Genomic DNA, 22,500 nt, shown 5'->3' with positions numbered 1-22,500 from the left:
TGTATTCTACTTGTCCCCTCCCCTAAAATGTCAGGCCTTGTGCCGATAGTAGAAAGGATTATTATTATTATTATTATTATTATTATTATTATTATTATTATTATTATTATTATTATTATTATTATTATTAACTAAGGCGGCGAGCCCGCGGAATCGCTCGCATGCCGGTTAAAATGTTTAGCGGCTTTCCGTCCGCCTTTACGTTCTGAATCCAAATGCCACCGAGTTCGACTTTTCCTTTCATCGTTTTGGGGTCGATAAAATAAGTACCATTTAAACCATGGGATCGATGTAATTGACTTAACCCTTTCCCCGAACTTACTGGCATTGTGCCAAAATTTGAAGCTGCCATCATCATCATCGTTATTTGAGTAATTTTAGTTCTAGCTTCATGGACTCGCTGCCAAATAAACGAACTCATCTCGATATAGATAGTGTGTGATTTAGGAAACCACTATTTTTAGGTCGTCGACATCCATAAAAAATTATATGCATCTCGTTGTCAAATACAATTTATTTTAGATTTTTTTTTTAAACTTGGTCGTTCGCAATTTCAATGCACTTTTCTGGGAAGCATCGAAAAAGAAAAAAAAAAAAGAGGAGTAAATAAAGTGCAATATTTCCTGAAATTGTCGCATTGTTTGAGAATTAAAAAAAAATTAAATTAATGGTAATTATGATCATATCTGACACACGTTTTCCTCTCTATTAAAGTAAAATGCATCTAAAATAGTTGTAAAACTATTTCTAAATTTCAATTTCCGATATGTCAGTCATCATGGCGCTAACTTCCGGGAACAATTTCTGCAGATAAACATCATAAGTAAAACAAGCTGAATGCAAGTTTTTTTTTTCTTCTTTCTTTCTTTCTTTCTATCTTTCTTTTTACTTGCTGTTGTAGACGAAATGTTATAAAGTGATATGATCAATTTTTTCAGTTGCACGTGTTTAAAGTACAAAGCGATTATTCTATTTTGACGAAACATTCTGATGCTGACTGTGAGAGGAAAATACTATTGTGACAGAATTTTGTGTTAGAAATGTCACATTAAAAAAATTATATTACATTAAGCAATCAAGAATTAAATATACTATGGTAGCTTGTAGTTCAAATAACATAGCTTATCTAATAATTTCTCTTCAGTGGACTTCTGCCTTGATAAATCTAATAGCAATTCTATCATATTTGATCGTTAACTTACCATAAATAGCTCTTATATGACCGAAGAAATACACGCAACGGTCTGTACTCGTTTTAGTATGTTGCTTTACAAAGGCGGTGAGCTCGCAGAATCGTTAGCACGCCGGGCGAAATTCTTACCGGTATTTCGTCTGTCGCTACGTTCTGAGTTCAAATTCCGTCGAGGTCGACTTTGCCTTTCATCTTTTCGGGATCGATAAATTAAGGACCAGTCGTGTACTGGGGTCGATCTAATCGACTGGCCCCCTCCCCAAAAAATTTCGGGCCTTGTGCCTAGAGTAGAAAAGAATATGTTACTTTACACTGAAAGCAAAGAGTTGGCAGAATCGCTAGCGTGCCAGACAAAATACTTTGCGGCACTTTGTTCGTTGTCTTTACGTTCTGAGTTCAAATTCCGCCGAGATCGACTTTGTCTTTCATACATACCCCATCCCTCGAGTTTGCTGGCCTGATGCCAAAGTTTGAAATCACTACTATTAGGCGTCGAACTGACAAAATTGTTAGCATACCGGCCAAAATGCTTAGCGGCATTTTGTCCGTTTTTACATTCTGAGTTCAAATTCCACCGAGGTCGACTTTGCCTTTCATCTTTTCGAGGTCGATAAAATAAGTAACAGTTACATATTGGGGTCGATGCAATCGACTTACCACCTCCTCTGAACTTGCTGATCTTGTGCCAAAATTTGAAACCAATATGAGGAGTGTAATGGTTGGGCACGGTGGCTTGGATTACAACATAGGCGTGGTTCGATTCCTGCTGGTGGCCCTGTTCATATTTTTTTCATCCTAGTTCGTATTCGTAAATGATCGAATTTAATGTTTATTTATAATCGAAAATCTCAACATATTTACTTTATCCCCCGCCCATTCATAAATATATATACAGATAGATAGATAGATAGATAGATAGATAGATAGATAGATAGATAGATAGATAGATAGATAGATAGATAGATGGGGGAGAGAGGGAGAGAGACAGAAAGATGTATAAGCTAAGAAAGTACTTCTAGATAATTATGGTTTAGATGATTGAAGATATTTCCAATTTTGAAGTTATTGGCGGCATCAAAACTGCTGGGAACAGCAGAAACAGCCTTAAACAATAATAATTATAGATTAATCATTATCACATGCAACAATGTTGAATTTATTAAAGAGAAAAAATGTAAATCTTTGTTTTGTAATTTACAAATTAGATTACTCACAACAAAATAGTTGAACAACTTGGCAGATGGCCAACTCTATCTCTCGTTCCTGCACTAAACTGGTCTAAAAGATCACTTATACCAAAAGAAGTAGGATTCTTTTTAACGTATTTAGAACTGTGTGTTCATGTTATGGGCAGTTTTATAGTCTTATTTGAAACCTGTATCTAAAAAGGCAACGGTTATAAAGAGCTGTTATACCAGTTCTTTTTGGTTTAGTCCAGTAATCCCAGCCAGTATTGATAGATCATACATATGAAGGTGTTGCAATTCTAACAATCCTGACCTTTATTTTCAACTACTTTATATCCAGGATTACTTTATCCAATGTGTTCTTCCATTTTAAGATTTTAAGGTATTATATGAATGAAATATGGCGTTCAATTTTTAGCAATTCAGGACACCACATAGGGGCTTTTTCATTAACTTGTAGTCGTCTACGTAGCTAAATAGTTGAATGATTCTCCCTTGCAAGAAAGATTGTAGAATAACCTCCCTTTTCTAAGTTTCTCGAAACATCTGTGTTATGAGATGTGATTCTTAATTATTCAAGAAAGCGTTTCTCTTGGAAGTTTCTAGAATGTCTAGCGCTCCATTAATAAAAACAGCTTGCTAACCCTGCTCTTTGCTTCTTAGTCGATTAGACTTAGAGCCATTCACTTCATTGTTATGTCCGTCTATTTCTCTACGCCACATGACTGAAAACCACCACTTAGCTGCTATTTCTACATTTTCTATCTTTGAACTTTCTTGCTAAGATTACTTCATTCAACTCGATTCTACATTTTGATTCTATGTATCATCATTGACCAATAAATAAAATATATTTTTATGTAGTAAATATATAGGTTTTGAATTAATTCTTCATCTCTTTATGAACTATTGTAATAACATACACGCAGCCACATCAACACATTGAACTGACTATATATTCCCACTACAAGCTCATAGAATTACAATAGATTACAGAGAATGGATTCAACACGTGGAATATGTGCTTGTACAAAAACTCAGCTTAGGGACTTAGGTCTGGAATTTTGGAGGAGGGGATCTAGTTGATTACATCGGCCCTGTGCTTTACCGGTACTTATTTTATCGACCCAAATGCAATGAATGGCAAAGTTGATCCCGGCGGAATTTGAACTCAGGATGCAAAGACGAACAAAATGTCACATGGCATTTTGCCTGGCATGTTAAAGTTTCTGTTAGCACGCACATAATAATAATAATAATAATAATAATAATAATAATAATAATAATAATAATAATACTTTCTACTATAGGCACAAGGCCTGAAATTTTGGTGGGGAGAGGGCCAGTCGATTAGATCGACTACAGTGCGCAACTAGTAATTAATTTATCGACCCCGAAAGGAGGAAAGGTAAAGTCGACCTCGGCGGAATTTGAACTCAGAACGTGAAGACGGACGAAATTTCACTAAGCACTTTGCTTGGCGTGCTAAAGTCTCTGCTGGCTCGCCACCTAATAATAATAATAGTAATAATAATAATAATAATAATAATAATGATGATGATGATGATGATGATGATGATGATGATGATGATGATGATGATGATGATGATGATGATGATGATGATGGTGGTGGTGGTGGTGGTGGTGGTGGTGGTGGTGGTGGTGATGATGATGATGGTGGTGGTGGTGGTGGTGGTGGTGGTGGTGGTGGTGGTGATGATGATGATGATGATGATGATGGTGGTGGTGGTGGTGGTGGTGGTGGTGGTGGTGGTGGTGATGATGATGATGATGATGATGATGATGATGATGATGATGATGATGATGATGATGATGATGATGATGATCATTACAATTGAATGGAAATATGCATAATCTCTAGTTCGAATCTAAGCGGTTGTCCATAAACGTAAACTTAAGCGATCATTGTTAAACGAAAGAACATTTTGATTAATGCGTGTTGCTTTAAAAAAGACATATTTCCAAAAGAGGCGTGAAGATATTTGCTAAAATGTTTGTAATTCAAATTAAAATATAATTGGATCCTCTAATGCCACCAGAGTTGTTCTTGCTGCAACATTGTTTTGGTTACAAAAGTCTAATGTGTTGACTTTAAGACCACACTTATGGTTCCAATTCTAACATGTTTGTCTTGGTGTTTGGCAAAGTTTACATAACAACTTAGTGATCTCTTACTCAAAACTTAAATCTTTACTGTATCCTATTAAAACAATTTATCTCCCACATATAATTGCTTACCGCTATATTACTTCACTATGTTTTCTCTTTAGTTTTTTCTTTTTTTTTTGTTATTCATTTTACTTTTTGTTATCTTCACCATTTTTTTCTGCTTGTGTGTCTGTCCTTTTCCCCTTCATTTCAATTTTTTCGCTGAAAGCAAAATATCAAACTGACTGGGAAATTCGGATAAATACACAATCCGTTACAATGTGTTAACTGTGACTAAGCTTTGCGAGAAATCCTCTTGGGGACAATACGAGTTATGTTCTGTTTGATAGCTATAGCCGTCACTTAGATGTTAAGATTTCCAAGAACAGATGAGAACGTTTGGAATCCCTGCGAATTTCTTGTGTAACAACAACAACAACAACAACAACCAAAGCAGTCGCAGTGGAAACAAGAAATACTTATAATTTTGGTGAAGCTAGTAATTTTAAGTAAGAGGGTAAGTCAATTAATTCGATAAGAGTGTTCAACTGGAACTTTATTTTATCGACCCCAGGGAATAAAATGCAAATTCAATCTCAGTGGTATATGAATCCAGAATCTAAAGAACCAGAAGAAATATCGTTAAACTTTTTGTTCGACTCACTAACGATTCTGCCAACTCGCCACCTTAGTTATATTAATAATAGTCCTTTCTACTATTGGCACCAGGTCTGGAATTTGGGAGGTGGGGGGATAGTGGATTACATCGACCCCAGTGTCTGACTGATATTTATTATATCGACTCCGAAAGGATGAAATGCAAAGTCGATCTCGGCGAAATTTGAACTCAGCACTTAAAGCTATGTCCGACGCTCTCACGATTCTACCAGCTCACCAACTTATTTATAACAGTAATAGTATCAACTATTATAGCAATAGGACTACATTAACAACAAGAACAACATTAGCAAAAACAACAACAACTGTAAACCGCTGTAACAACGATATCCATTTAAAGGCATAATTTGCACTTCCGTTTATTAGTCCGCCATAATGATTACTGAATCAATAGACCCTTTTAATTAGGAATTCTTGCAAATCATATAGTTTGGTGATTTGCAGCAGTGAGAATTGTTGCATTTTGAAAGAATCAAACTCTCTCAATGAAACAAAACAAGAAAAAAAATGTAGAAAAATTGACCAAAAGAATAATGGAAACTATAAGAATATATTTAAAAATAGCAGCTCTGATTGGTTATTGATGTCTATCCAAGATATCACACACTTAAATGTTTCAGAGTCTAAAATCGTATCTCGGATTAAAATATGTTAGCTGTTAACAAACGAAGAATTGTCCATGTGATCGCTGGAGATTGCGCATTGTTGGGTAAACTTACGAAATCACATTGGTTCAATTGCTTAATAAGTATTTAACGACTTCGTTGGTCTTCTCTATGTCCAGACGCTGAAAAAACAAGATAGAAAAAAAAAAGCCTTTGGTATTATCATTTTCGACATCGTTATCATAATCACCACCACCACCACCACAATCCTCATCATCATCACCCCTCATCATCATCATCGTCGTCGTCGTCGTCGTCCTTGTTGCTCATATCATCACCACCATCAATATCATGATTTTATGATTTATCTCAATACTCGTTATTATATGCTTTTACTACGCATACGCACACTTATATCCTTGTTTGCATGTGTGCATAAAAATTCGTTACGTACAGCAGAAGCAGTATTAGACTGAAACAGCAATCTATGTATCAAACTTAATGCAAATGCACCACGAATGTATATATATATATATATATATATATATATATATATATATATATATATATATATATATACATATACATATACATATGCTCGTGTACATATATAATATATATATACATATACAATATGTATATACATATATATACATCTGAGTACACACACACACACACACACACACACACACATATATATATATATACAACACACGTGTGTGTGTGTCTATGTGTGCATGTGTTTATGCGTGTATACATGTGCGTGTATGTGTGTGTGTGGGTGTGTGTATGTGTGTGTATGTGAAAGAGAGAGAGAATTTTAATGTGCTTTTGTAAACTTATATTGGATTTCATCGAGTTGATTGAGTGGTAACTCCTATTCATTGCAATAAAAAGTCGTCGTCATCATCATCATTATCATCATCATCATCATCATCATCATCATCATCATCATCATTGCTTTAAGCGTGATTTCAAATCACTTTTTGAGTCTCTGGAATCTGAAAAGTTTAAAATGATTAAAAGAGAAAAATAATTTGAACAAGGCTTAGCTGTGTGGTAAGAAGCTTGCTTCCCAAACATATGGTTCGGGGTTCAATCCTGCGGGACACGAGGGTCAAATGTGTTCTACTATATCCTCGGGCCGACCAAAGCCTTGTGGGTGGATTTGGTAGACGGAGACTAAAAGACGGAGATTGAAAGGGCTGTCTTTTCCTTGTGCCCACAACCGTTGAGTGAGATTTCGACGTTGCAAGAGGGCGAGCAGAGCAGATTCTGAGAGATATCTAAATATGTTTTTGTTTTTTAAAATTATGGACAGAGCAAAGAAAAGTTAAAACTTAGTGCGTTGCACATCAGCCCACAATAATCCCACACTATTTGGCACGATAGAACACGAGGGTCACTGTAAGAGTCAACGGTGATAACTACGAGACATAAGCGTGGTTGTGTGGTAAGAAACTTGTTTCCCAATCATAGGGTTCTGGGTTCAGTGTCTTCTACTATAACCTTAGGCCGACCAAAGTCTTGTAAAACGGAAACTGAATGAAGGCGTCGTGTATGTATATATATATATATATATATATATATATATATATATATATATATATATATATATGTGTGTGTGTATATATATATATATATACATATATATATATATATATATATATATATATATATACACACACGCATATTTGTTTGTGTGTGTGTGCGTGGGCGTGTGTGTGTAAGTGGTGTATCTTTGTGTCTGTGTTTGTCCCTTACCACCGCTTGACAAATGGTGTTGGCATGTTTGCGTCCCTGTAACGTAGCGGTTCAGCAAATGTAGTGTATGTGAGATTACCAGCAAAATAAAAAGTACTGAGATCGATTCGTTCGAGTAAAATTCTTCAACGCAGTGCCCCAGTCTGGCTGCAGTCTTATGAGTGAAGCAAGTAAAAAGATAGAAGATATAGAGAAAGATGACCATTGGCTCTTGGGCACCTTCCTAGCAAAATGCGCCAATAAGTTGCCAGCCCTGACAATATTCTCACGATTTGTTATCTTGTAAAGTCTCTAATGATACACAGCTTCCCATCACCTCGCAAAACCATCGAACAATTCCGGAGTTGTTCCCTGTAGTAAGTGCCGAGAGGAAAACCTTACGGTTCATCGTTCCCTCCCAATATATTTCAAGCCTTATGCTTATAATACAAAGGACTACTACTACTACTACTAATAATAATAATAATAATAATAATAATAATATTAATAATAATAATAGTAGTAGTTATAGTAGTAGTAGTAGTAGTAGTAGTAGTAGTAGTAGTAGTAGTAGTAGTAGTAGTAGTACTAGTATTCTACTGTTGTTGTTGTTACATAGCTCTAACAAAATGTTAATGGTTTCGATAATTCTAAAAAGAAACACCACTTAATTTGATCTAAACAGATATTTTTACTCATTTTTTTCTTTCCCACCACTTTTTTTTTGGCGGGTTTCTTTCGGTAGGGGCTGCTTCCCAACTTTGCTCTCCCACTTTTTCTTTCTTTTCCTTTTTTTTTTTTTTTTTTACTTGTAACCCTTTTCCCTACTTTATACCAGTTTCGTCCAAAGATAAAGGGGAAAAAAAAACGACGATGGTGGGGAAAAAACAAAACAAAAAAGGAATAATAATAATAATAAAAATAATGAAAAGAAAAGATCAAAATTCTTTCGTAAAGCAGTGTTATTATTGTTTGTTCAGAGATTACAGACTTAAGATTCGTTACTGGCTAGCCACCACGTTTGGGACAAAGAATTCAGTAATTGTTCGGTAACGAGTTTCCCATAATGTGAGGCAGGACTTGTGTGGTATTATTGAGATGTTAACATCGATAGACAAGCGGCCTAACAATCAAACAATTTAGGCAGTAATAGCATTAAGCCGATAGAGCTTCTACGTACGTATGTATGTATGTATGTATGTATGTATGTATGTATGTATGTATGTATGTATGTATGTATGTATGTATGTACGTGTGTGTGTGTGTGTGTGTGTGTGTGTGTGTGTGTGTGTATGTATATATTCATTCAGGAAACTTGTTGCTTTCTTTTGTTGTTGTTGTTGTTGTTACTTTACTGACGTCATATTTGAAACCGTATGTTTTCCGAGAGAAGAAACGTAACGCAACGTCGAAACAATGTTTGTACAGATTACAGAATTGGTTACAAGGAAATGCACAATATATAAATGAATTTGAAACGAAAAAAGCAACAAACAAAGAAACCAATGAACAAACTAACAAAACAAACAAGCAAACAAGACAAGACAACAAACGAAATAAATAAAAATTAAAATTAAAAAAAGCCCGTAATGCTTGTGTATTTCCTTGTTGGCGCCAGGTAGTTGTGACACGAGAAAAAAACGGAGCGAAAATTATATGTCGACACTCGACTCGATGGAATGGCTAGACATAAATAGTGGCTATTGTTTCAAGTTGTAGATATAGAGATAGTTTACTTGTTAGTAAAAGATTTATCTTTTCTTTTCAACCCGAGAATGTCTTGTCAATTATTTTCTATCTTTTTCCTTTCGTTTTACTAAAAAAGCATGGCGTTTTTAAGAAGCCTTTCGTTCTTTGTGTTGAACAGATTGCTGCCTTTAAGAAAATATATTAATAGCTCTGTCTACAGGGAGGGAGAGAAAGAAAGATAGAGAAATTAAGGGGATTGTATGTGTGTGTGTGTGTGTGTGTGTGTGTGTGTGTGTAAGTACGCATATAGTCATACTCATACACATGTATAGATTCATTAATATACACATACATAAATATATGTATTTATATACATACACACATTGATGCATATATATATATATATATATATATATATATATACATGTATATATGTACGTACATACAAACATACACACACACTTATACATGATGCATGCATGTATATATATATATATATATATATATATATATATATATATATATATATACATATATATATATATATATATATGTATATAGATAGATAGATAGATAGATAGATACATGCATGCATGCATGTATGCATACATACATACATACATACATACATACATACATACATACATACATACATACATACATACATACATACATGAGCATATGTGTGTGCACACATGTGGACAGAGAGAAAAAAGAAAGAAAGAAAGAAAGAAAGAAAGAAAGGAAAGTTTAAAAGTGACAAATAAGTGAACAGACAGACGATAGGCTGTGAGCAGATAGAAGATGGACAGATTCACAGACAGACAGACAGACAAACAGATATATACCCGCAGTATGTTGGTCGATGGTAAGAACAAACAACCGACAGACGAACAGAAAGTCAGACAGAGAAAAAGTGTCGTATGGAATTTTGAGCTTGATTTGAACTTTTTCAATTTCTTTAATACGAAAGTGGTCAACTGGAATCGATAAAACCATCCTCTGATATCAGCTAAACACAAGACAGTACGTAGACTTCACATACGTAGCTGCAGGATTTACCAAAGTTCTTGTGCGTGGTTCATTTTTCTATTTTATGTTGCGTTGTTTTCTCATGATATTTTTATTTGTCTTTTCTGCCGTTGCAACTTGATTTTCAAAACATTTAGAAGCTTCTGGAAGATTCGTCTATACTAGTTTACTAGTGGTTGGTTATAGCTAAGGCTGTGCACAACATTTTAAAGATTACACACACACAAAACACACGCACACATATATCATATATAATATATATAGATATGTATATACCATATATATGTATATGAACTATCTGCAATGTCCAGAATAGCCCAAAACTACAGATAATTCTTAGAATTAGTTTTATGGAATTAAACGAATGAAATACATTTATCAATTCAACAGGCTGGCTGTTTGTCTAATGTGGGCAAAATTCTCAAAGCTGCTACCCACATTACAGATAGCTACTTATTCCAGACACATAAAATGGTGTAACGTGCACAAATAAACATGCGACGAATCTCTGCCAAAGGATTTAAACTATGCCAGTTGTGGAACAATTTATCCAGTCAGCATATTTCGTCCTTTTAAAGGATATCTTTCATATGTTATTCTTTAGCTGTTCTTCCTTTGGTAACTGATGAGAACTCAATATCTGAGTTGACGTAAAAACAGATGCATCATGGTTGAGTCAATAAACTCATTTAAACACACTCACAAGGTTATGCCTGCTTCTACTCTATTTTGTAATAAAGATATATATATATATATATATATATATATATATATATACATATATATCGGTACAAACACACATACACACACACACATATGTATGCATATATATATATATATATATATATATATATATATATATATATATATATATATATATATATATATATATATATATATATATATATATATATATATATATATATATATATATATATATATATATATATATATACATACATATACAGGTGTGGCTATGTGGTAAGAAGCTTGCTTCCTAACCACATGGTCCTGGGTTCATTCCCACTGCGCGGCACCTTGGGCAAGTGTCTTCTCATAGTAGCAAAACGGCGGTGCCCCAGCATGGCCACAGCTTTGAGCTGAAACTAATATATATATATATATATATATATATATATATATATATATAAAACTGAATGTGATTATTTCCCCCATACTTTTTATTTAGTTTTGTATTTTTGCAAAAAGAAAGGGGTGACACAATGTAAAAGAAACAGAAAGAATGAGGTTGTATGTGTTACATATCTTAAGTTTTTAATGGTTAAATACGCTGTCATTAGCTTTGGTATGTTAACAATGGCGTCTACAATACGATGCTTCAATACATTCACAGTGAATTGTCCAACACGCATTCATTGGTCGCTGTTTTTCTTTTTCGCTTTCTTTCAGGAATGCTAACCATTGGATAGAGCTGCAGTGCATCATTACATTCTCAGTGAACCGAATCTATGACCCGGTTTCAATTCCCAATCAGGACCATTTCACATCTTTCTTACGTCACCAGCGTGTTTGGGTAAGAACATATAAGATATATATTTCGTTTCTTGACCATCATTCATGGTTTCGTTTCTTGACCACACCGCCATTCATGAAAAATTTTCATATTTCAAGGCTTTAGACAAAAGATATCATATATTTTGGTAGGATGAAATTAATCATGTTTTTTTTTTGTTTTGTTTTAATCTAATTTTATTTTAACTTGTCTTTTCAACGCCAACCTTCACAGATTTTATTAACTTACCGTTTTGTTTCCTTTACATGATTGGTATATTTTGCATATTACCTTTACAGGTTTCTGTATTTCTCTGTTAATATAACTAGTGTCCTTAGGCAGCGAGCTGGCAGAAACGTTAGCACGCCGGGTGAAACGCTTAGCGGTATTTCGTCTGTCTTTACGTTTTAAGTTCAAATTCCGCCGAGGTCGACTTTGCCTTTCATCTTTTCGAGGTCGATTAAATAAGTACCAGTTACGCACTTGAGTTAAGCAATTGGTAGGGCATAAACTTAAAGACACACATGCTAACATACACACGTGCGCGCGCGCATACACACACACACACACACACACATAGAAGACACTTGCCTGATGTGCCATGCAATGGGACTGAACCCGAAACCACGTAGTTGCAAACCGGGCTTCTTAACCACACACCCATGCATCATAAAATTAAGGTCATTCTAAACCGTTTGAATTTGTCACGTGCACAAGATCTGCCCAAGGGCAGACCACCACTGGACACTAGCTATATTCGTTTCTACTCTAGGCAAAGGCCCGAAATTTTGGGGGAAGGGACCAGTCAATAAATCTACCGCAGTACGCAACTAGTACTTAATTTATCGACTCCGAAAGAATGAACGGCAAAGTCAACCTCGGCGAAATTTGAACTCAGAACGTAAAGTTATACGAAATACCTGTTTCTTTACTGCACACAAGGGGCTACACACAGAGGGGACAAACAAGGACAGACAAACGGATTAAGTCGATTATATCGACCCCAGTATGTAACTGGTACTTAATTTATCGACCCCGAAAGGATGAAAGGCAAAGTCGACCGCGGCGGAATTTGAACTCAGAACGCAGTGGCAGACGAAATACCGCTAAGCATTTCGCCCGGCGTGATAACGTTTCTTATTTCTTCACTGCCCACAAGGGGCTACAAACAGAGGGGACAAACAAGGACAAACAAACGGATTAAGTCGATTATATCGACCCCAGTATGCAACTGGTACTTAATTTATCGACCCCAAACGGATTAAAGGCAAAGTCGACCTCGGCGGAATTTGAACTCAGAACGTAAAGACAGACGAAATACCACTAAGCATCTTGCCCGGCGTGCTAACGTTTTTGTCACCTTACCGCCTTATATGGTGAATAAAATCATAATTAACTGATCCTCCTTTACTTTTTTCCCCCCAAAATCAGGAACTTTTCAGCACCCCTCATAGTCTACGTGTTATAGAAACGGAGTGAGCATGGCTTCGCTGTACGTAACACATCACAAGGAAATATAATATATTGCAACGAGGCAATGTGGGAGGGGCTAGTGGTTGCTCGATCTACTAGAAATAACAGTCAAATTCTCTGCAAAAATAATCATTTTATCGTTTTTATTAAATAGGTAAGCGTTGGATAATGAAGTCCAGAGTAAACCGTAACTATCAGCAATAACAATTGAAGCATTATTAATTTGCAAATACATTGAAATTAATAATGCTTAAATTCTAATTAATCAATGCATTTAATTACAAGAGACATTCTACTTACCGCAATCATAACTTCTTTCAGCCAGAGCCATCTGGATACCCTCTTGGCAGCCTCCACACACACACACACACTTGCATGCACACATTCACAGACGCACGCACACGCACACACACACACACACACACACACACACACGCACGCACATGCTCACATGCACAGACACACACAGGTACACACATACGCACGCACACATACACACACCGTACGCACACTCACACATACACACTCACACACACGCACACATACATACAGACACACACACGCACGCACACGCACACACAAACACATATACGCACGCACACACGTACACGCGCACACACACATACACACAAACACAACACGCATTCATGCACGCAACGCACACATACACACACGCACGTGGTTCAGTTGTCAGTGTATTGCACTCGTGATAGTGAGATCGTGACTCCTGTTTCCGGACGAGCAGCGTGTTGTATTCTTGAGCAAAACACTTTATTTTACGTTGTTCTAGTGCTGTTTGAGGACGGGCATATCAACGAATAGACCCAGTGTTTCTTCTGCATGTCGTAAACAGTATGATTTGCACGCCAGCCTCGTAAAGCCATCACCGGCAACGACTACCCCACTATCCAAACGGACCCTAGGGGTTTCGTACAGAGGCGTCATCCGCCAGGAATTTAGGGAATCACCAACAAATGGTCGATGTAGCGAATACGCTATTACGGCGCATGTCTCTATACTACTACTACTACTACTACTACTACTACTACTACTACTACTATTACTACTACTACTACTACTACTACTACTACTACTACTACTACTACTACTACTACTACTACATTTTGTAAACCAATGAAACATTCTGTGATACCATTGTTTACAATGTCTAGTCATGTATCATAGACCGATGCACATTGCTGGCAAGATGGCGACTAAATGATGTAAACCAATCGCCTTCAAAGTTGGTTCATTGATAAAGCATCTAGTTTGTCGGTTAAAAATCTTTATAGAACATAGAGAGTCGAGTTAAATGGTTTACTATGAATATTATAATTGTTTTCAATATTGTATTTCGATCAAAGTATAATGCAGATCAAAGTATAATGCATTATCACCTTTTGACATATATCTGCTCCATTAAGATTTCGATGGAAATTAAATGAAGTTAAACAGCAGTTTACCCACACATAAACAATCCAGTAGAGAATTTGCAATCTCATAACGGTGACAAGATGATGGCGATATCTCACGTGAAATTTTGTTTCTTTCTAGAAATACTTTATCATTGTTGTTCTTTTTGATAAAAAAAAAATATCCAGTGTCAAAACAATTTAAAACTCTTTTCTACAAAAAACGAAATTTAGGAATTAAATATACGATTTTATGTTTAAATTTATAAAACAAAAAGGGAAAAAAATTTAGTTGTTCTTGGAATGGTTCAAAGTGATTTCTAGTAGTTGGTCTTATTTTATTTGAAGAAGGTGTTCAGAATATTTTCTTTCATTATGTCGGTTCCAGATATCCTACCATGACATCTATGTAGAACATGTCCTAGTTTTTTTTTTTTTTTTTTTATTTTATATACTAATGCTTTCGTCTTGTTCACATTCTTACCCTGCGGATATTCATCTCCGCCAAACATGAAACAGATTTCTCTGTAATAATGTTTTCAGCGCCTTTCAGTATTTTGTCACGTTACCTCACAAAAAGTTGCAGAAGCGAGGCAGGAAAAACATGTATAGACAAACGCATATACCGACATATATATACGTGCTCTGCCCAGAGCGAATATTTACACTCACACAATCAGCCAGCTACACAATGTATGTATGTATGTATGTATGTATGTATGTATGTACGTATATATGTATGCATGTATTATGTATGCATGTATGTACGTATGTATGTATGTATGTATGTATGTATGTGTGTATGTATGTATGAATGAATGTATGTAGGTGTTTATATATAGACATAAAATAGTGCCTGCGCACGCATTCTCTTTGTTCTAAACTCCCCGTGTATATATATATATATATATATATATATATATACGCACACATATATGTGTGTGTGTGTGTGAGTGTGTATGTGCGTGTGTCTGTGAATGTGTGTGCGAGTATATGTATATGCATATGTATGTATATATAAATACATATACATATATATATATATATATTCACACATACGCACACACGTTTATAAGTATATATATATGTTAGTGAGTGAGTGACGAAGAGACAGTGAAAGAGAAAGAGAGTGAGTGAGTGATTGAGTGAGTGAGTGAGTGAGTGAGTGAGAGATAGAACAAGGGAAGAAAAGCGTGCAGGTACAGTTTTATGTTTGTTCTATATGTGTCAATGTGTATACATACGCCTTCAGAATAGACACACACACACACACACACACACACAATATGAAAATACCAATGTTTTCTTAACTGTCTCCATTTTCATGCGTAAATGTTTTCAATCCTTTTTGTTATTTTTCAACGTGTTTAAACGCATATCCATGTGTCTGTTTGTCTACCAATAGCTTGAATGTTGGTGGTCACTCCCGGCGATACCAATAAAAAAACTTCTAGAACACTTGTAAATAATGTCTGAAAAACTACTAATTGCTGTAGTTAATTAGTCGTTGTCTCCACTAGCTTTTTTATTGACTTGTTCCAGCATAGTCTTTAATGAAATTTCTTTCCTCTTGTATTGACTTTATATAAAAATATACAAAGATAAAATTCTTTTAATAAAATGCTTTCAATCACATGGAAAGATTAATTACCTTTCATAAACAACCGCAAAAATACGAGGTGTAAATTCAAGCTGGAGGTTGTTATAAAACAGAGATGTGACCTTACGTAGGAGATGTTAGATTTCCGCAATCATCATTAGTATTATTATTATTATTATTATTATTATTATGATTATTATCAATGTTTTTGTTGTTGTTGTTGCTGTCGTCGTCGTCGTTGCTTTCACTCAGGTTCGGTCTTATTCCTGGTAGGATTTATGTGGGTAGCAGGTTATTACCTGTGAACTTAGGTATCCACAAGCTTCCAGCAATCTTTCAATGGCCATAGGACCTTCCTGATAATTTTTCTTGTCCCCAAGTGGCAAATTTCTGTAGAAGCTCTCTCTCTCTCTCTCTCTCTCTCTCTCTCTATATATATATATATATATATATATATATATATATATATATATATATATATATATATATATATATATAAACAAATAGTAAATGAGTATATGCATATATACGTACAGGTATGTGCATACCGACATCCACCTGTATGTATAGGTGCATATCTGGGTACAGGACATTGCAAACAAAACGTAGACGAGAAAACACACAAGCCACATAGAGAACATTCTACTTCATCAGCCACCCACGTTTTAACACCGGCGTTTCGAAGAGCTTGGACAGGACGCATCGTTAAAACGGCTCATCCCATGGACCGCAGATTAAATTTGTATGCGCAAATTAAATCTTGCCATGGAGGAATGTAGTGGCGGATAAAAAACAAGACAGGAAAGCAAACAGAGAAGGCTTTACGGCCAGACGAGAAAAATTATGTGTATGAACGCTGTGAGGCACGAACTTGAAAGGGACGAAGTGGTTCGCGTGTTTGCTCGGCGATAGCCAAGGAAGAAAAGGATTATTGACCGGAAGCATGTGACCATATATATATCTACACACACACACACACACACACACACACACACACACACACACACACACACACACACACACACACACACGTAAATATTTATATGCGACGGACTACCTCAGTTTACATCTACTAAATTCACTTACGAAGTATTTGGTCGACCAAGGGCTATAATAGAGGGCACTGATAGTTCCACACAGAGGCACTGAACATATATATATATCAACAATATATGAGTATATGCATATATATGTACATGTATGTACCTACCTTCATCTACATGTACATATAGATACATATCTGGGTACATGACGTTGCAAAAAAAACATGTATGTATGTATGTATGTTATCAATCAGTTTCATTTCTGTATTTCTTGTCCATAGAGAAAGAGCTGGACTCTAACATAGATTCAAGGCTCCTTCATTGGAACTTTTATCAACATCATCTAGGTATTTGTGCATATGTATGTGTGTGTGCAGTATTTGGTGTTAGTGTATGCGCAGATTTGTATGTTTGTTTTATGGATGGTATGTATGTATGTATGTATGTATGTATGTATGTATGTATGTATGTATGTATGTATGTATGTATGCAGTCACGGATTCATATATGAGTTCGTATACATATTGATATCAAATTTTAGCACATGGCCTCGCAATTTTGGGAGAGGGGATAAGTTGACAACATCGACCTCAGTGCTCAACTGGTGCCTATTTTATCGATCTCCAGAAGGGTGAAAGGCAAAGTCGATCTCGGCGGAATTTGGACTCTGAACGCAAAGACGGACGAAATATCGCTCACGGCCTGCTAACGATTCTACCGGCTCGCCATCTTAAAGTACGCATGCATACTAATATGTGTCTATGTACTTATGTGCAAACGCCAGCAGCAGCAGCAGCAGTAGTAGTAGTGGTAGTGGTAGTAGTAGTAGTAGTAGTAGTAGTAGTAGTAGTAGTAGTAGTAGTAGTAGTAGTAGTAGTGGTAGTAGTAGTAGTAGTTGTAGTAGTAGTTGTTGCTGTTGTTGTTCGAGAACCCTTGGGAAAGTATTCATTCAAATGACACAAAATACAAATTTAACCTCCCTATTCATCACCTCAATGCCTGCTATTCACAAATTCCCTACAAAAACACAAGCACAAACACACACAAACACACACACACACACACACACACATACGCGCGCACACTTACATACAGTCACTTAACGCAATATAATTTCTCTTTCTTTTTCCTTCTCTCTCTGTCTCTCTCTGTCTCTCTCTCTCTCTCACACACACACACATACACACACATATAATAAACACATTAATCCGTTTCTATCAACCAACGGGCTCCATCACCTTTATCACGAAATGACGTAAGTTGTTAAATAAATCATATTATGAGTGTTGTGTGTTGGGTGCGCCTGTGTCAAGATGTGTGTGTGTGTGTTTGTGTGTATGTGTGTGTGTGTCTGTGTGTACTTTTGCGTTTGTGTCTGTTTTTTTACAGTGTGACTGTTATCGCTTGACTTGTTTCCTTCAGTAATGTCTTCCCGCCTCAACGTCTCTAATCTTTCTTTCAACAAGGAAATAACGCATGAAATGAAACAAAAACATAAAGGAAAGACCTATACATAAAACCAAGCAAACATTTGGATCCAACATAAATATAAAATCCGGGCAGTAAAATATTTTAAAGTCAAATACAATCATCCGCTAGAGTAACAATTTCAAGCGACATACACACAGGAACAAAAAAAAAAAGAAAAAACAAGAAAGCAAAAACGAAAACGGAAAATTGTGCAATAAAAACGGAAACGTGAAACTCAAAAGTACATTCTGTATAAGGAGCCGGAGATTGATGAACTCTGGAAATTTCGAGACTCCAATGTTAACGACTTTGAAACTGTTCTCTGACGAAGTTTTCAAAATCCTGTGAATGAGAACACACAGTTTAGGAAATAATACTCATTGAAGTGGAGGCGCAATGGCCCAGTGGTTAGGGCAGCGGACTCGCGGTCATAGGATCGCGGTTTCGATTCCCAGACCGGGCGTTGTGAGTGTTCATTGAGCGAAAACACCTAAGGCTCCACGAGGCTCCGGCAAGGGATGGTGGCGAACCCTGTTGTACTCTTCCACCACAACTTTCTCCCACTCTTACTTCCTGTTTCTGTTGTACCTGTAATTCAAAGGGTCAGCCTTGTAACACTGCGTCACGCTGAATATCCCCCGAGAACTACGTTAAGGGTACACGTGTCTGTGGAGTGCTCAGCCACTTGCACGTTAATTTCACGAGCAGGCTGTTCCGTTGATCGGATCAATTGGAACCCTCGACGTCGTAAGCGACGGAGTGCCAACAACAACAACAATTCATCGAAGTAAGCAACATGAAACACAGTAAGCAACATGAAACGCAGTAAGCAACGTCAGCAAGAATGCACAGTGGACCCACAGCGGCATTTGTGAGGCTCAAAAATTTGGGAGTCAAGCTTCTAAGAAACACTGCTACAGTTTTGAAACTGCTCGCTAACGAAGTCTTTAAAAATCCGCATGAAAGAGAAAAAAATGTTGAGGACGCAAGAGGAAAATTTTAATTTAAGATGAGTTACGACAATATGAATCTGAAAAATGACAGATACATCACATTGTCTTTCCTTTTATTGATTTCAAATATTGGACATTATTTCGAAGTCGGACATCATAAAACACTAAGTAACACCTCACACGTTTATAAATACGCACACGCCCCCCCCCCACACACACACATACATATTTATGTATGTCTATGCATACATATGTATATATATGTGTGTGTGTATGCAGATATGTATATATATATATATTGATTATTGTAGCTTAAACGTGTTATTAAACAAGGAATTGAACACCCAATAGCTCTGGTATATATGTGTGCGCGCGTGTGTGTGTGCATGCGTGCGTGCGTGTGCATGTGTGTGTGCCAAGGATTTTTGTCTCGTTGTTAAAGGTAGTTCTTTAGATGGTAATTGTTATTCACTTTTCACATGATGCTAGATCCTCTCTCTCTCTCTCTCTCTCTCTCTCTCTTCCTCTCTATCGTCCTCGTATATGATATTTTTCCACGTGACATAGTTTGCACACTTTTACAGATATTGTGTAAACGTTTACAGATTCCACAACGAAACATTGAATGGTTATGTCACTGTCACCTTTCAACACTCACTCTTTGTCCATACTTATTTGAAAAGCATTATTATGTTCACTTCGAACTGTAGAGAAGCTGCCATAGGTAGAATACGTCGTAATTATTGAAATAATTGTCTATGGATCCAATGCAGCTGATCTGTTTATCGTCACACGTTGTTACTCTGGCATTGAATTCTATAATCTTCTTCAAGTATTTACCTATGAGTGAACATTGCAGAATCTCAAACAAATATTCGTTGCAGCATGCAAGCTTGTATGTATGTATGTATGTATGTATGTATGTATGTATGCATGTGTGTGTATGTATGTATGTATGTATGTATGTATGTTTGTATGTATGCATGTGTGTGTATGTATGTATGTATGAATGTATGTATGAATGTATATATGTATATATGCATGTATGCATATATTCATCTATGTATATATGAATGTATGTATGAATGTATATATGTATGTATGCATGTATGCATATATTCATCTATGTATGTATGTATGTATGTATGTATGCATGCATATATGTATGTATACATGTATGTATATATTCATCTATGTATGTAGCTGTCTATGTATGAATGTATGTAAGAATGTATATATGTATGTATGCATGTATGTATGTATTCATCTATGTATATGTCTATGTATGAATGTATGCATGAATGTATGTATGTATGTATGTATGTAAGTATATATGCATATATGTATGTATGTACGTATACATATATGACATTCCATTTACTAACTGTTGAATCGTGATCCTATTATCGCTCCCTCTTAAACTAACATGGAGACTACATTAAACCGTCAGGTTATTCATATATATACAACAAACAATACCTCTTTCTCAATCCCTTTGCAATCTTTACCATTCCATCTCACTGACGACAATATACACACACCACCACCAAAGCAGAATTAGCGGCACCGATCCTTATTTAATGCTTCAGTTACCTGAAACCGTTATTTCTACCTGAGCCTTAACATTCTTCAGGATGATATGTTCTTTGCTTCTCTGACTAATTCGATGATCATCGATCTTCGATTCTTCTGCTTGAATGCAACACCAGCGAAATGAAGACATCGTGAAACATCTACTCTGAAACAATATCTCAGTCAAAAGTTCTTTATTACACTGTCCTTGTGTTTGAGATTTTAAGGCCCTTACACAGAGAAAGTTTGCTTACATGTGTACACACAATACTATTTCCTGAACGTTGTGTATTGTCCATCTTATGGTCCATTATTGACTTCGGAATCCCCTTGTTCGCCATATCGGTGACTTTTCTTAGTGACCATGTCAAATTATCACCTTAATGCATGAGTAAGGTTATATATATATATATATATATATATATATATATATATATATATATATATATATATATATATATGTATGTATGTATGTATGTATGTATGTATGTATGCATGCATGTACTGTGCATGTATGTGTGCATGTATGTATATGTGCGTATATCTATGTACATACTTTATATACTTTATATATGTGTGTGTGTGTATGTATGTGTAGTAGTAGTAGTAGTAGTAGTAGTAGTAGTAGTAGTAGTAGTAGTAGTAGTAGTGGTGGTGGTGGTGGTGGTGGTGGTGGTGGTGGTGGTGGTGATGGTGGTGGTAGTAGTAGAATCCAGCAAGCTTGGTGAGCAAGGTTGCAAGAAACCCAACAGGACCAAAAAAAAAAAACCTGCTGACCCCCAACATTAGGCCAATCACTGTGTAATAACGGAGCCTTGTCAGGCTTGGAAGGTAGGCAGATTCATAGAGGAACAACTCCGCGCATAAACCCTCATTGCCCGTGAATGCCTTTCTAAGAGTTGAAGGCTAAGGGAGACAACCCTGAGAGAGAATCGGGTCGGAAGAGTATGAAAGCCCCACTGACCTCTTTTTCATTCTGACGAGAGCACGAAGACACAACGCGTGCATTGTCTGAAACTCCAGACCTCCATTCATGAGAACGGGAACATTCATTCATTCATTCATTCATTCATTCATTCATACATATGTACATACATACATACATACATACATACATACATACATACATACATACATACATACATACGTAGGTGCACAATAGGGTCATA

At 36.0% G+C, this 22,500-nt stretch overlaps 1 protein-coding gene across 1 annotated transcript in view; it reads left to right on the top strand.

The window, feature by feature from the left end:
• Positions 1-22,500, top strand: part of LOC106869631 (uncharacterized) — a 313,681-nt gene that overhangs the window by 70,787 nt on the left and 220,394 nt on the right. The window contains exon 2 of the mRNA XM_089354353.1: positions 11,706-11,829. The gene's annotated coding sequence lies outside the window, so the exon portion shown is untranslated. The remainder of the gene's footprint in view (positions 1-11,705; positions 11,830-22,500) is intronic.

The sequence above is a fragment of the Octopus bimaculoides genome, chromosome 6 (assembly GCF_046866305.1).
Source record: "Octopus bimaculoides isolate indiv1 chromosome 6, ASM4686630v1, whole genome shotgun sequence".
Lineage (NCBI taxonomy): Eukaryota > Metazoa > Mollusca > Cephalopoda > Octopoda > Octopodidae > Octopus > Octopus bimaculoides.
Note: the sequence above shows the minus strand (reverse complement) of the source record. Positions and strands in the feature narration are given on the sequence as shown.